Source organism: Scyliorhinus torazame, chromosome 7 (assembly GCF_047496885.1).
Source record: "Scyliorhinus torazame isolate Kashiwa2021f chromosome 7, sScyTor2.1, whole genome shotgun sequence".
NCBI lineage: Eukaryota > Metazoa > Chordata > Chondrichthyes > Carcharhiniformes > Scyliorhinidae > Scyliorhinus > Scyliorhinus torazame.
In genome coordinates, this window is record NC_092713.1 from 108444383 (window position 1) to 108459040 (window position 14658).

At 44.9% G+C, this 14658-nt stretch overlaps 1 protein-coding gene across 1 annotated transcript in view; it reads right to left on the bottom strand.

Annotated features, from left to right (window-relative positions):
- lamc1 (laminin, gamma 1) overlaps positions 1-14658 on the bottom strand; it is a 368639-nt gene that overhangs the window by 197659 nt on the left and 156322 nt on the right. The window lies entirely within an intron of this gene.

Below are 14658 nucleotides of genomic sequence, written 5' to 3' on the forward strand. Positions count from 1 at the left end.
GCAGACTCTACACAGTGTCCCAAGCCAGGAATCGAACCTGGGACCCTGGTGCTGTGAAGCAACGGTGCTACCCACTGTGCTACTGGGAGTAATCAAGTGATAACTACCTTTGTGCTTCCTTTGAGGTCATACTGCCTAAATTCCACCCTAGCATCCGAAATGCTGACTTCAAGACCTCAACCTTTTTCCTTCCAATGTCACCCGTTCCCACATGTGCCTGGACTTCTTGCTGTCATCCTTCCCCTCTCAAATGTTCTGCAATGTAGTAATGTTCTTTACCCTGGCACCAGGGAAGCAACACACCAGGCAGAACTAATGTTGATGGTTGCAGAAATGTTTTTCTATCCCCCTAACTGTCAAATTCCTTTTGACCACAGCATTTCTATACTTGGCTTTGTCCCACCCCTCTCAGCTATTTACCTCAGTGCTGTGGATATTCTCTAGACAGCATTTCCACAACAGGTTATCGCCTTCACTGGTATTCAGCATAGCAAAACAATATGAGAATGCCACACATTTATTCCAGAATGATGTTTCGTAATCAGGGAACAATTAATACTTTTCATGATCATCTCCAATTAATGCAAAACTCACAAGAGGAGTTAAGCAAGAGCCAAAGCGTAAATATTGGCAAGCATCATCAATCACAAAATATATAAATGGATAATCCTACACATCCTCCTGCAGACACCTCCACTGTAGAAGCCAGTGTCTGGTAAAGTTGGTTTACTCTATGTATCGTTAAGGATATGAGATACAAGAAAGGCTATCGGTCGCCAGCTGAGCTGCTCTATTATCTAAGACCTCAATCCAACCTCCAGTTAACAGTGGCAACTGGTCTACGATTTGCGAAGACAGGAGCATTAATTGTCCAGAATTATAACTTATAACCATCGTATTTTTAGTGCGCAGCCAATACATTTAAGATGCAGGTGCTTAAAAGTTTTTTCGGCAGTTAGTTACACACGTGCTGTAACTTAAGGGGCCAATTTGTGCTTGATCACTTCTGGATTGCCTTGTCATTCCATCTTTGGGTTTCCACCATGAAACAGAAGATCCCACATTGAAATATGGGAACATTATCAAACATATGCCCACGTATTCCAAAATCTTCTTCCCAACCATAGTTTTTTCAGCATTTAGTACTCCACAGACCAAACATTTTAAAAGGAAAAATATTGTGGAAGCTGAAGATTTAAAACATAAACAAAGTAAAGGAAAAACTCAAGCCAGCCTGACAGCATGTGGAGAGTAGAGAAAAAACAAGTTATTTTTGAGTCCCAATATGACTTTACTTTTGAATACCAACAGTTTAGACCAAGCATTTTAGTTTTGCTTTTCACTTTCATCAGGAATATTCTCAATTGTTCACTATGACAAGTGTTTCAAATTTCAAGAAGCACAAACAAAAAAATTGTGATCCAAGAAGAAAAGGGTAAACTTTTTTGAAAAAACATGAAGAGTAGGAACTGTGGAATAGGCAACAAGGGAAACTCACTGAAAAAAAAATGAAACTGGATGAGCTTCTGGAGAGAGAAAGAGTAGAGAAATATGACAAGGAGGCAGATAGTAAGTTTTTGTGCAGTTCCTAAAAGTAAGTAATGTTTTCCACTACCATGTCACTTTTCTCACTAAGCCAAAGGAAATATACTTCAATATTTCCTGGAGATGAAGAGATCTTTGCAGAGTTGATACAGGCTTATTAATAATTTAGTACTTTGCTTGTATTTCAATAGACGGTGCTTTATTTTGTTACATAAAAGGTCAACACATCCCTACTTGGGTCATGCCTGTTAAGAAAGACCAAGTTAACGTAAGATTACTGAGCATCACATTCAACCAATCACAATGCAATTAGGCATTGTGGCGGTGTGAAATCGCAACCTACATACTGGAGTACGGGGTGGAGCAAGGGTAATAAATAGGGTCACCCATAAAGTATGGAGCAATATATCCCTCCTCCTTATTTCCACAATAGGAAGCCTCTTGACATGTTCCTCAGAAAATTCTTCTGTCTCACAGCTACACATTGGTTCTGGCTGAATACCTAAATCACACATTTTAGTCAAGTAAAATAGACCTTGTCCATGCTTGGTCACAGTTGAACGCAACCTTAATAGAAGGTTGCTAAATGGCCAGGCATTGTGTTCATGCTTATTTTTTAAAAAGTCATAAAACTCAGCTACTGAATAGGGCAGCAAGGACTTCAAGTACACCTCGTTATAAATTGTTCTTCCCATCAGAATAGCACACTTACTGGATGCACTTTACAATGGCAGAAATTTGGTTTCAGTCATCAGGCACTTGTTTCGACAGGAGTAACCATACTAATTTTCTCCTTGCTCCATCCATCCGCAAACAGAAAGATGTTTTGATTTGTTCTACATGGATTCCAGAATCAAAGTCCAATGAGGTATTTCTTTAGAGATCGGTTGAAAATTGAACATGGGTAATTAACTTTCCAAATGGCGTTAACTTCATATAATCACATAGGCATGTAGCGATGCATCAGTCTTGTAGGCAATGGTACAGACTTCCAGCGGAAGTAGGGTAGATGAGCAGGGCAGATAGGACCAAGTGTCCAACCTGAGCCAGAGCTCCTTTGGTGTGGTCTGCTAGTCCAACGTTAGAACAACAGACTGAGCTTTTCAGTTCAGCAAGGTAATATTCCTTGTTCCACAAGACTACCACCTCGCCACCATCTTTGGTAAAGAATGTGTATCCATCATCTGGATTCCACGTATTTTTAAATATCTCAGCCAATAGGAACTGAGTAGCAGGTTACATGGCCTTGGTTTGAGTAGATGATTCGTCTCCCTCCAGCCAGACTGGGTTATTAATTGCCGATGGCCTTTGTAAAGCTCTCTTTGAAGTTGGGCTGTAGTCCACAAGGATCGTCCATGGCTCCTTCGAGATAACGAGGTGCGGGATTGCCTAAAACTGCCAAGTGGCTTATTTTGTTCCAGGGTCACAGACACAGTTTTAGCCATTTTAAAGGTCTTTAAACTTTTAAAAACAGCAATGGCATAGCTATACATTCTATAAACATATATATATAGATATAGAGGTTGTAATCACACATTACAGGAGATATTGTTCAATTTTGTTTACCTTTCTTGTAAAAAAGCCATTTTTTCCTCTCCTGTCTGGCAGAATTAGTATTAAGACTGTCAACACAAAAACAACTAACTTCAAAATTACAGGAATCAGAAAAACGTTCCCAATGCTTGGTGTCATGCAAAGAAGGATGGTTGTTGTTGTTGGAGGCCAATAATCTCAGCCCCAGGATATTGCTGCATAAGCTCCTCAGGGTAATGTCCTAGGTCCAACCATCTTCAGTTGCTTCATCAATCACCTTTCCTCTATTAGGTCATCAATCACCTTTCCTCCTTCAGAAGTGGGAATGTTTGTTGATATCTGCAGTGTTCAATCACATGTGCAACTCTTCAGATACTGAAGCAGTCTGTGTCCATATGCAGCAAGACGTGGACAACATTCAGGCTTGGGCTGATAAGTGGCAAGTTAACATTCACATCACACAAATACCAAGCAATGATCATCTCCAACAAGAAAGAATCTAACCATCTTCCCATAACATTCAATGGCATTACCATCACTGAATCCCCACCAACATCCTTGCAATTAACACTGACCGGAAACTGAACTGGATCAGCCAAACAAATACTGTGGCCACAATAGCAAGTCAGCAGCTAAGAATCCAGTGGTGAATGATTCACCTCCCGACGCCCCAAAGTCTCTCCACCATCTACAAGTTACAAGTCAGAAGTGTGATGGAATACTCCCCACTTGCCTGGATGAGTGAAACTCCAATACTCAAGAAGCATAACACCATTCAGGACAAAGCAGCCCAGAATCCCATACACCACCTTATCATTCACCCCACTCCACCACTAATGCACAGTGGCAGCAGTGTGCACCAAATACAGAATGCACTGCAGCAACACGCCAAGTCTCCTTCAACAGCACCTTCCAAACCCATGGCTTCTACTCGGAATGCAACAGCAACAGCCACATGGAACACCACCATCTGTAAGTCACACACCATCATAACTTGGAACTATATCAGCATTCCTTCAAAGTCACTGGGTCAATATCCTGAAACTTCCTAACAGCATTTTGGGTCCATTAGATGGACCCCAGTGTTTCAAGAAGGCAGCTCACCACCACCTTCGCAAGGGCAACGAGAGATCACCATCAAATGTTGGTCTAGCCAGCGATGCTCAAATCCCACAAAACAATAATACCAACCTTGTGTACAATAAACTGTTCACAAAAGAATTCATTGAGGTTGGTATTTTCTCAAAAGGATTTCAGTGTTCAAATTGTTTTACAATGTAAATTGTATCCTTCAGTCATAGCCTAAAACTGAACGTTGTACTTTTCAGTACAGCAATTGGACAACAGCTGTAACCATTTTACCAGTTGATAACTTCAAACACAAGATCAAGTCACTACAATTGAATTAAAACTCTACCTTAAGGCAAAACTGAAGCCAGCACTCATTCCAAGTACCAGGAGTACTTTGAAGTATTTAACTTGGTGGCAAGTTGTAGCTTGTAAAATCCTGACCACCAGCACATCGTCAAACAAAATACAGACAATAAAAATGGTTACAGGTTTGCAATATAGAGCGACTGCAAAATACTAACATTTCTAACTGAGCAAGTACAAAGATTTACATGTGCATCAGATTGGTTGTGAGAAGGATGCCAATACAAAAGCCTAAACCTGGACACAGGAAATGGCTGAATTTTGCCACCAAATCTACTTCTAGTTCTTGCATTCTTTCCCCCATGCTGACCAGAATACAATCCTTCTGCAAGCCTATTCAGCAGTGAAGGTCGTCTATTGGAAGGGAACTCAAGGGGTTGGTGCGATCTCTTGGCACTAAGGAGGTTTTAAAGAGAACAGCAATGTTAAAGGGACAGGTAAAATGTAAACCCACCCACTCGCCATTTCCCTCCGAGGACTCCAAACTCCAAAGATCTTCGACTTTATTGGCTCTGGTAATAATAATCTTTATTATTGTCACAAGCAGGCTTACATTATCACTGCAATGAAGTTACTGTGAAAATCCCCGAATCGCCACCTGTTCGGGTACACAGAGGGAGAATTCAGAATGTCCAATTCACCTAACAAGCAGGTCTTGTGGGAGGAAACCGGAGCACCTGGAGGAAACCCACGCAGACACAAGGAGAATGTGCAGACTCCGCACAGACAGTGACCCAAGCCAGGAATCGAGCCTGGGTCCCTGGCATTGTGAAGCAGCAATGCTAACCACTGTGCTACCGTGCAGAATTAACTAAGTTTAATAACCTATTTATACTTGCCAGAAGGAGCACTTTGCATAGTGGTAGTCTTCACATTTATTTAAATGATTCTGCCCTGTATGCCATGACTGTGATGCTGGCAGCACTTAAAGCAGGAATCTAGACCTTGGAGAGAGCTGATACAGGAAAAAAACCATGGCCCAAGCAGCAACTCACCAAGGCTCCTTCCAAACCCGCAACCTCCACCACCTAGGACAATGGCTGAAGATACATGGGTATGCCACCCCTGCAAGTTTCCCTCCATGCCACACACAATCCTGTCTTGGAAATATATCACTGTTCCTTCATGGCTATTGGATCAAAATCCTGGCACTCCTTCCCGAAAAGGATTGTGGTGTACTTACACCACATGGACTGCAGCTCATCGCCACCTTCTCGTGGGCAGTAACAGATGGATAATAAATGTTGGCCTAGCCAACAATGCCCAAATTCTGTGAAAGAATGAATCTAAATAAAAAATGCAGTAAGAAAACAAGTGCAGTAGAAAGAAAGCATAACACAGAAGTACAAAAGATTAAGTATTTAAGAGGCAACATTCCTTCCACTGTTTGCTGCGCACTGCCAGCTTGTTGCACTGTGCTATCTCTCCACAGCCGTGTCCATGTACATCTAAAATTGACCATTGCATGGCCGGTTCGTACCCTGCGCAGCATACTCCCAATAGCTACGCTGCCCCGCACACAATAGTTTAGAGGTAACATTGGTACGAGGTACAACACAAAATTAGGCTTTCCAGACCAACTGATCTACATTTATCTGCCCAGCTCCCATCCTTTGCATTTAACCATCTCAGTGACCTAATGCTGATCAGTGAACTAGTTATGGTTTCTTCCATAACTAGTAACCCTGAAAGTGAAATCCATAGCCTCATGGTTTTCTGTATGAAGAAGTTTCCCCTGCCTCTGATCTAACCACTGGCTCTAGACCCATCAACTACCAGAAATAGTTTATACACAATAATAATTTCTCTTATATTACCCCCCCCCCCCCCACCAACTGCGTTACTGATGAATAAATCATTTTCAGTTTTTTCTACAATTTCTTTATCCCAAGAAATATTCTGGTGAATCTTTATATATTGTCAAAAACATCTGTATGTTTAACATAGTAGAGTACGATTTTGTGGGATGCTCAGGTCTTAAGATTTTATGGCTGCCTGTCATCATCTCTTACCGAGTGTGGTAAAATGTAAAATTCCATTAGCTAGTTCATGGCCTTACCAGCCCAAGAATGCTGCTTAAGGTCTTGTGAATCAAAGTCCCCCAAAACATTCTTTCCAAAGTATATTTTGCACATTTTATGAATGAAGTACATGCCATGCCAAAGTTGACTTTGCAAAAAATGCAAACAAGATCGGTTTCACAGTATGTGGTATTGGGAGGTGCCTGACTACACTTAGAATTGCAGCTTATATAAGAAATATTCAATCCACATCAAACATACAGCGCAAGTTTTACATAATTTTCAATCTGCCAGTGTACTACAGTTGTAGGTCCTTAGACAGTGACCTTTCCCCACTGCACCTCTGTGGTGGCTGCCGCAAGCTTTAGTTTGTCCTTGAGCGTATACTCCTGTACTGGAGCGTGCCAATCTGCAATAATTGGTTATCCACAGTGGAGTGATATCATGGTTGTGTTGTAATTCACTGACTGACCGCTAGGAGTCTCATTAGTATAGAAGTGAATGATGGAGATAGGTGACCTCAGACTGACTCGGGACATGGGAGAGGGGTTGCTGGGGCATGATCATACTATTATTCATCTGTTGTTTGTAGTAATTTGACACACAGTTAATATTAATAAATCGCTTATAGCTTTAGTTACAAGTGTTCTTGTAATATAAATCAGACCATCTGACAAGAAAATTACATGGTACCAGGACTCGATGGTATTAATTACAGAGAAAAAACTATCATATCATTATGAGTGAAGCCTGCCATGAGATCCCCAGGAATTTAAAGATTTTGCAGACTGCAAGAATGAACTACATAGTTGTTGAAGCCACCAATGAGTCTCAGATTGGCATGTGTCTAAACAACAATTTAATCTGTTTTTTATTGCAGTAAATTTAGGAGATTAATTAGATTTGCACACAGTAGCGATGCTCCCAACAGCGGCACGGCCAGAAGCAATTGCTGTGTTTAATACATTAAAATTTGCAAATGAAGATAGTAAAAATTTTATTGAATTAATTTGAAGATTTGATGGAACATTGCACCCCCAAAAAGAATTATGAACACTGTCTTTAGGTCACATTTACAAACGACAGAAGAGTCCAGGGATCATTTCATCACTGATGCAAAGTTAAAAGCCAAAACCTGTAGTTTTTCTGCAGTGGAATCTTCCATGATTCGGGAGCAAATTGTGGAGTTTGGTGTGAATGAAAATAAGCTGAGGGAACAGTTGCTGAGGGAATCAGAGCTGTCTCTGGAACAAACAGCTAAGATTTGCCAGGCTCACAAGTTAACAGCACAGCATTCTAAAATGTTTCTCAGTAATGGTGGCGTCTTCTTGGAGGAAAGCATTCCGGTTGTCGCCCTTTTTTCAAAAAGGCAGGAAACGTTTTTTAAAAAGGCAGGAATGTTCCTGCAGCTCCTCGCACAACAGGTTAAAGATCAGGACTGAATATTTCTGTGTAATAGATGTGGTCAAAGGCACAAATTAAGGCAGTGTCCAGCGTTTGGCAAGTTTTGTTCCAGATGCAAAGAAAATAAATCACTTTGCTCAGAATTGTTACTCTAAGCTCAACCCCAGACTAGTCAGCACAGTGGAAGACACAGTCTCCAGTGATGAAACATCATTGTTTGTTAGACTAATAACAGAGAAGAAGAATTTTTTGCAGACATCAAAAAATTCTTCAGCACTTAAAAAAATGCAAACTGATGCTCCATTTAAAATAAATGCGGTTGATTTCAGAGCTGATTTAGCTTCCAAACTGTGAAAAGAAAACTGTTAACGGGACAGAAAATTCCGGAGCACAGGGGTCCGACCGCATGGAGAGAGAAGTGACAGCGGCCATCCTGGACGGCCCCATAACAAGGGGGAGCCCCGGAGGGCATGGGTGCGTCCACCAGGTAAATATGGTTAGTCCCACAGGAGCGAGGGGACAGAAGCCCCCCACCAGGATAGTCACCTGGAATGTAAGGGGACTCAACGGCCCAGTGAAAAGATCCAGAGTCCTCAACCACCTAAGAAACAAGAAGGCAGACATAATCTTCCTTCAAGAGACGCACCCGAGAGAGCAGGACTGACTGCGGGTAAGAAAGGGCTGGGTGGGACAGACCTACCATTCCTGTTACAGGACGAGGGGGAGGAAGGGGGGGGGGGGGGTATCACACCATGTTTGGGGGGGGGTATCAGACCACGCTCCACACTACATGGACGTGAGGCTGGAGACGGGCAGGGCCCAATGCCCCACATGGAGGTTGGACATCGCCCTACTAGCTGACAAGGCCTTCAACGAAAAGATATCGCTGGCCATAGCAGAGTACACGGAGAGCAATCAGAACGGGGAGGTCTCACCCTCCACGTTCTGGGAAGCACTAAAGGCCGTACTAAGAGGGGAATTCATCGCTTTCAAAGCGCGAAGAGATCGGGAGGAAAGGGCGGCTAGGCAGCAGCTAGTTGATTCCATACTGGAGGTAGATCGTAAATACTCCGAGGCTCCGACCGTAGAGCTCCTGGTGGAGAGGAAAGAGCGACAAAGGAACTTTGACCTGCTCGCCACCAGGAAAGCAGTGCACCAACTCCGCCAGGCACGTGGGACCCTATACAAACATGGAGACAAAGCCAGCCGCCTGTTGTCACACCAGCTGAGAAAGCAGGCAGCCACCAGAGAAATTGCACAAATCAGGGATACCAGAGGCACGCTAGAAACAGAACCAGAAAAGATCAACAAAGCATTCAGGGACTTTTACCAAGGGCTGTACACCTCAGAGCCCCGAATGGGGGAGTCCGGGATGAAACGGTTCCTTGATGGACTGGACATACCAGTCGTGGGGGAGGGCAGAAAATGGGGCCTGGAAGCACCAGTAGCACTGGGAGAGATCATGGACAACATTAGCTCCATGCAGGTGGGAAAGGCACCGGGACCAGACGGATTCCTGGCGGACTTCTACAAAGAATTTGCGACAGCACTGGCCCCGCACCTGCGGGAGATGTTCACAGACTCGCTGGCTAAGGGCACACTGCCACCCACGCTCGCACAGGCCTCAATCTCGTTGATACCTAGGCAAGATAATGACCCAACGGAATGTGGGTCATACAGACCCATCTCACTGCTGAACGCAGATGCCAAAATACTGGCCAAGATTCTAGCCAAAAGGCTAGAAGACTGCGTGCCAGAGGTGGTCGCAGAGGACTAGACGGGCTGTGTCAAAGGTAGACAGCTTACCTCCACATCAGGTAAGCTGACCTGAGAGAGAGAGAGAGAGAGAGAGAGAGAGAGAGAGAGAGAGAGAGAGAGAGAGAGAGAGAGAGAGAGAGAGAGAGAGAGAGAGAGAGAGAGAGAGAGAGAGGGGGGGGGGGGGGGGGGGGGGGGGGGGGGGGGGGGGGGTGGGGGGGGGGGGGGGGGGGGGGGGGGGGGGGGGGGAATGCTAGGATCTCAAAGAAGGTCTGATAAAAAACAAAATCAAGGGGACGGCTACCCCTCACAAACGTACAATTCTACCACTGGGCGGCGACGGCCAAGCGAATAAGGGGATGGATCAAGGAGCCAGAAGCAGAATAGGTGTGCGCGGAAGAGGACTCTTGTAAGGGGACCTCCCTCCGGGCCCTCGCCACGGCGGCACTCCCATCCCCACCCAAAAAACACTCCAGCAGCCCAGTGGTGAGAGTCAACCTCCATTCCTGGACCAAACTACGGCAGCAATTTGGCCTGACCAAAATGTCAAAGCTCCCATCTGCAACAACCATAGGTTCACACCAGCGCTGACTGACGCCACCTTCAAAAGGTGGAGACAGGACAGGGGGGGGGGGACACCGACAGTCAGGGACCTATACACCGATGGCAGGGTAGCAACACTGGACGAGCTGACAGAGAAATTCCAGCTAGCCAGGGGGAACGAGCTAAGGTACCTGCAACTCAAAAACTTCCTACGAAAGGAGACAAAGACTTACCCACAACCGCCACAACAGACATTACTGGAAGAGTTACTGGACACAAGCATATTAGAGAAAGGAAACTGTAGCGACATGTATGACCGACTGGTAGAAGGCACCGGCACCTTACTGGACGCAACAAGGAGGAAATGGGAGAAGGACCTGGGGATCGAAATAGGGTGGGGACTCTGGAGCGAAGCACTGCATAGGGTCAACGCCACCTCCATGTGCACAAGGCTCAGCCTGACGCAACTAAAAATGGCACATAGAGCCCACTTAACTAGAACCCGTATGAGTAGGTTCTTCCCGATGGTGGAGGATAGATGTGAACGGTGCCAAGGAAGCCCGGACAACCACACCCATATGTTCTGGTCTTGCCCCAGACTTGTGGAGTACTGGACTGTCTTCTTCGAAGCAATGTCCAAGGTGGTGGGGGTGAGGGTGAAGCCATGCCCGAAAGTGGCGGTCTTTGGGGTTTCAGACCAGCCAGATTTATTCCTGGGGAGGAGGGCGGACGCCCTTGCCTTTGCCTCCCTGATTGCCCGCCGTAGAATCCTGGTCGGCTGGCGGTCAGCAGCACCACCCAAAGCTGCAGACTGGCTGTCTGACCTCTCGGAATCTCTCCAAATGGAGAAAATCAAATTCGCCATCCGAGGGTCAGACGACAGCTTCCACAGAACGTGGGAGCCATTCACCCAATTGTTCCGGGATTTGTTTGTGGCCAACAAACAAGCAGAAGAGTAGCCAGGTAGCCAAGAACCAGGGGAAAGCAGCCAGAGGGAAAGATTGACCCCGGGGGGGGGGGGGGACATTTATAAAAAAATAATAAATGCGGTTGATGAGGACAAATGGCTGCTATCACTTGAAGTGAACGGTACAGTGGTCCAATTGAAGTTAGACACTGGTGCCAAGGCCTATTTAAATCAGCATGATTGATTTTAAAATTCTAAAAATGCAGCCAATTAGACGAAATAACATATCTCGAGAGGTTATAATGGTTCAAGCATTAAATGGTATGCCGCTTGTGACCGGAGTGTGGTGGTGAAGAACACAGTTTATTCCATCCCATTCTGCATTGTTTCTGAGGGCTTGGATTCATTATTAGGTGATCAGTCCTGTGAAGAATTAGGACTAGTGCAGTTGGTATACATCATCCACACAGGATTGCAGCAGTACTCAACGATTTTGAGCAAATTGTCTACAATTTCAGTGGGGTGTTCACAGGTTTTGGTGCACTACCATTTATCTACAAGATAGAACTCAAAGAGGATGTAAAACTCGCAATACATGCGCCAAGAAGATTACCTGCACCTCTTCGGTATCGCTCAAAAAGAAGCTAGACAGAATGACAGAATTAAACGTAATCAGAAAGATAGAAGAACCAACTGATTGGGTAAATTCCAGGGTTCGTGTATTCCATGGTTTGTGTAAAGAAAAATGGCGCTTTTCACATATGCATGCATCTCAAAGATCTTAACGAGAATATCAAAAGAAAAGGCAGCGCGGTAGCACAAGTGGATAGCACTGTGGCTTCACAGCGCCAGGGTCCCAGGTTCGATTCCCCACTGGGCCACTTGTCTGTGCGGAGTCGGCACGTTATCCCCGTGTCTGTGTGGGTTTCCTCCGGGTGCTCCGGTTTCCTCCCACAGTCCAAAGACGTGCAGGTTAGGTGGATTGGCCATGATAAATTGCCCTTAGTGACCAAAAAGATTAGGAGGGGTTATTGAGTTATGGGGATAGGGTGGAATTGAGAGCTTAAGTGGGTCGGTGGATACTCGATGGGACGAATAGCCTCCTTCTGCACTGTATGTTCTATGTAACACTACCAAATACCAAAGCGTGAGGAAATCACATAAAAGAGATGGCTGGTGCACAATTTACGAAACTTGACACATCTCAAGGTCTCTGACAGCTAAAACGAGGGGAACGGGTACAAAATACTGCACTTTTAATACGCCAATTGGACGGTATTGCTTTCGGACAATGCTTTTTGGCATAATTCCGGCACCAGAAATTTTTCACTGTACCATGGAACACAATCGAAGGAATACGTGTACGTGGCATCATTTGAGGCTCAACCATAGAACAGCACAATACAAGGTTACTTAAAGTTCTAAGGAGCGTCAGGAGAAATGGGCTTAAGCTCAACAAGCAAAAGTGCCAATTTGGCGTAACTGAGGTCACATTCCGAGGTGACAAGCTCTCATCGCATGGAACCTGACGAGGAGAAAATCCAAGTAATTCTCAACATGCCAAAACCACACAACAAGAAATCCATCTTAAGAGTGACGGGTATGATCAGTTTTATAGGGAAATTCATTCCAAACCGGTCAGCAAAAACAACACATGATCTCCTGCACAAGACAATGGATTCACTTGGACGGAGCAACGTGAGCAAGAGCGGAAGCTCAAGACTTCACTAATCTCCACACCAGTTCTCTCACTTTTTGACCCATCTAAGCAGATTAAAGTGTCAATCGACCTACATAGAACATAGAACGATACAGCGCAGTACAGGCCCTTCGGCCCACGATGTTGCACCGAAACAAAAGCCATCTAACCTACACTATGCCATTATCATCCATATGTTTATCCAATAAACTTTTAAATGCCCTCAATGTTGGCGAGTTCACTACTGTTGCAGGTAGGGCATTCCACGGCCTCACTACTCTTTGCATAAAGAACCTACCTCTGACCTGTCCTATATCTATTGCCCCTCAGTTTAAAGCTATGTCCCCTCGTGCCAGCCATTTCCATCCACGGGAGAAGGCTCTCACTGTCCACCCTATCTAACCCCCTGATCATTTTGTTTGCCTCTATTAAGTCTCCTCTTAACCTTCTTCTCTCCAACGAAAACAACCTCAAGTCCATCAGCCTTTCCTCATAAGATTTTCCCTCCATACCAGGCAACATCCTGGTAAATCTCCTCTGCACCCGCTCCAAAGCCTCCACGGCCTTCCTATAATGCGGTGACTAGAACTGTACGCAATACTCCAAATGCGGCCGTACCAGAGTTTTGTACAGCTGCAACATGACCTCCTGACTCCGGAACTCAATCCCTCTACCAATAAAGGCCAACACTCCATAGGCCTTCTTCACAACCCTATCAACCTGGGTGGCAACCTTCAGGGATCTATGTACATGGACACCTAGATCCCTCTGCTCATCCACACTTCCAAGAACTTTACCATTAGCCAAATATTCCGCATTCCTGTTATTCCTTCCAAAGTGAATCACCTCACACTTCTTCACATTAAACTCCATTTGCCACCTCTCAGCCCAGCTCTGCAGCTTGTCTATATCCCTCTGTAACCTGCTACATCCTTCCACACTGTCGACAACACCACCGACTTTAGTATCGTCTGCAAATTTACTCACCCACCCTTCTGCGCCTTCCTCTAGGTCATTGATAAAAATGACAAACAGCAACGGCCCCAGAACAGATCCTTGTAGTACGCCACTTGTAACTGAACTCCATTCTGAACATTTCCCATCAACCACCACCCTCTGTCTTCTTTCAGCTAGCCAATTTTTGATCCACATCTCTAAATCACCCTCAATCCCCAGCCTCCGTATTTTCTGCAATAGCCTACCGTGGGGAACCTTATCAAACGCTTTACTGAAATCCATATACACCACATCAACTGCTCTACCCTCGTCTACCTGTTCAGTCACCTTCTCAAAGAACTCAATACGGTTTGTGAGGCATGACATACCCTTCACAAAGCCATGCTGACTATCCCTGATCTTATTATTCCTATCTAGATGATTATAAATCTTGTCTCTTATAATCCCCTCCAAGACTTTACCCACTACAGACGTGAGGCTCACCTGTCTATAGTTGCCGGGGTTGTCTCTGCTCCCCTTTTTGAACAAAGGGACCACATTTGCTATCCTCCAGTTCTCTGGCACTATTCCTGTAGCCAATGATGACATAAAAATCAAAGCCAAAGGTCCAGCAATCTCTTCCCTGGCCTCCCAGAGAATCCTAGGATAAATCCCATCAGGCCCCAGGGACTTATCTATTTTCAGCCTGTCCAGTATTGTCAACACCTCTTCCCTACGTACCTCAATGCCATCTATTCTAATAGCCAGGGTCTCAGCATTCTCCTCCACAACATTATCTTTTTCCTGAGCGAGACCTGTCGAAAGATGGTCTAGGAGCAGTTCTGCATTTCCAGCATGAGTTCCGAGCAGCAAGGTCAAAC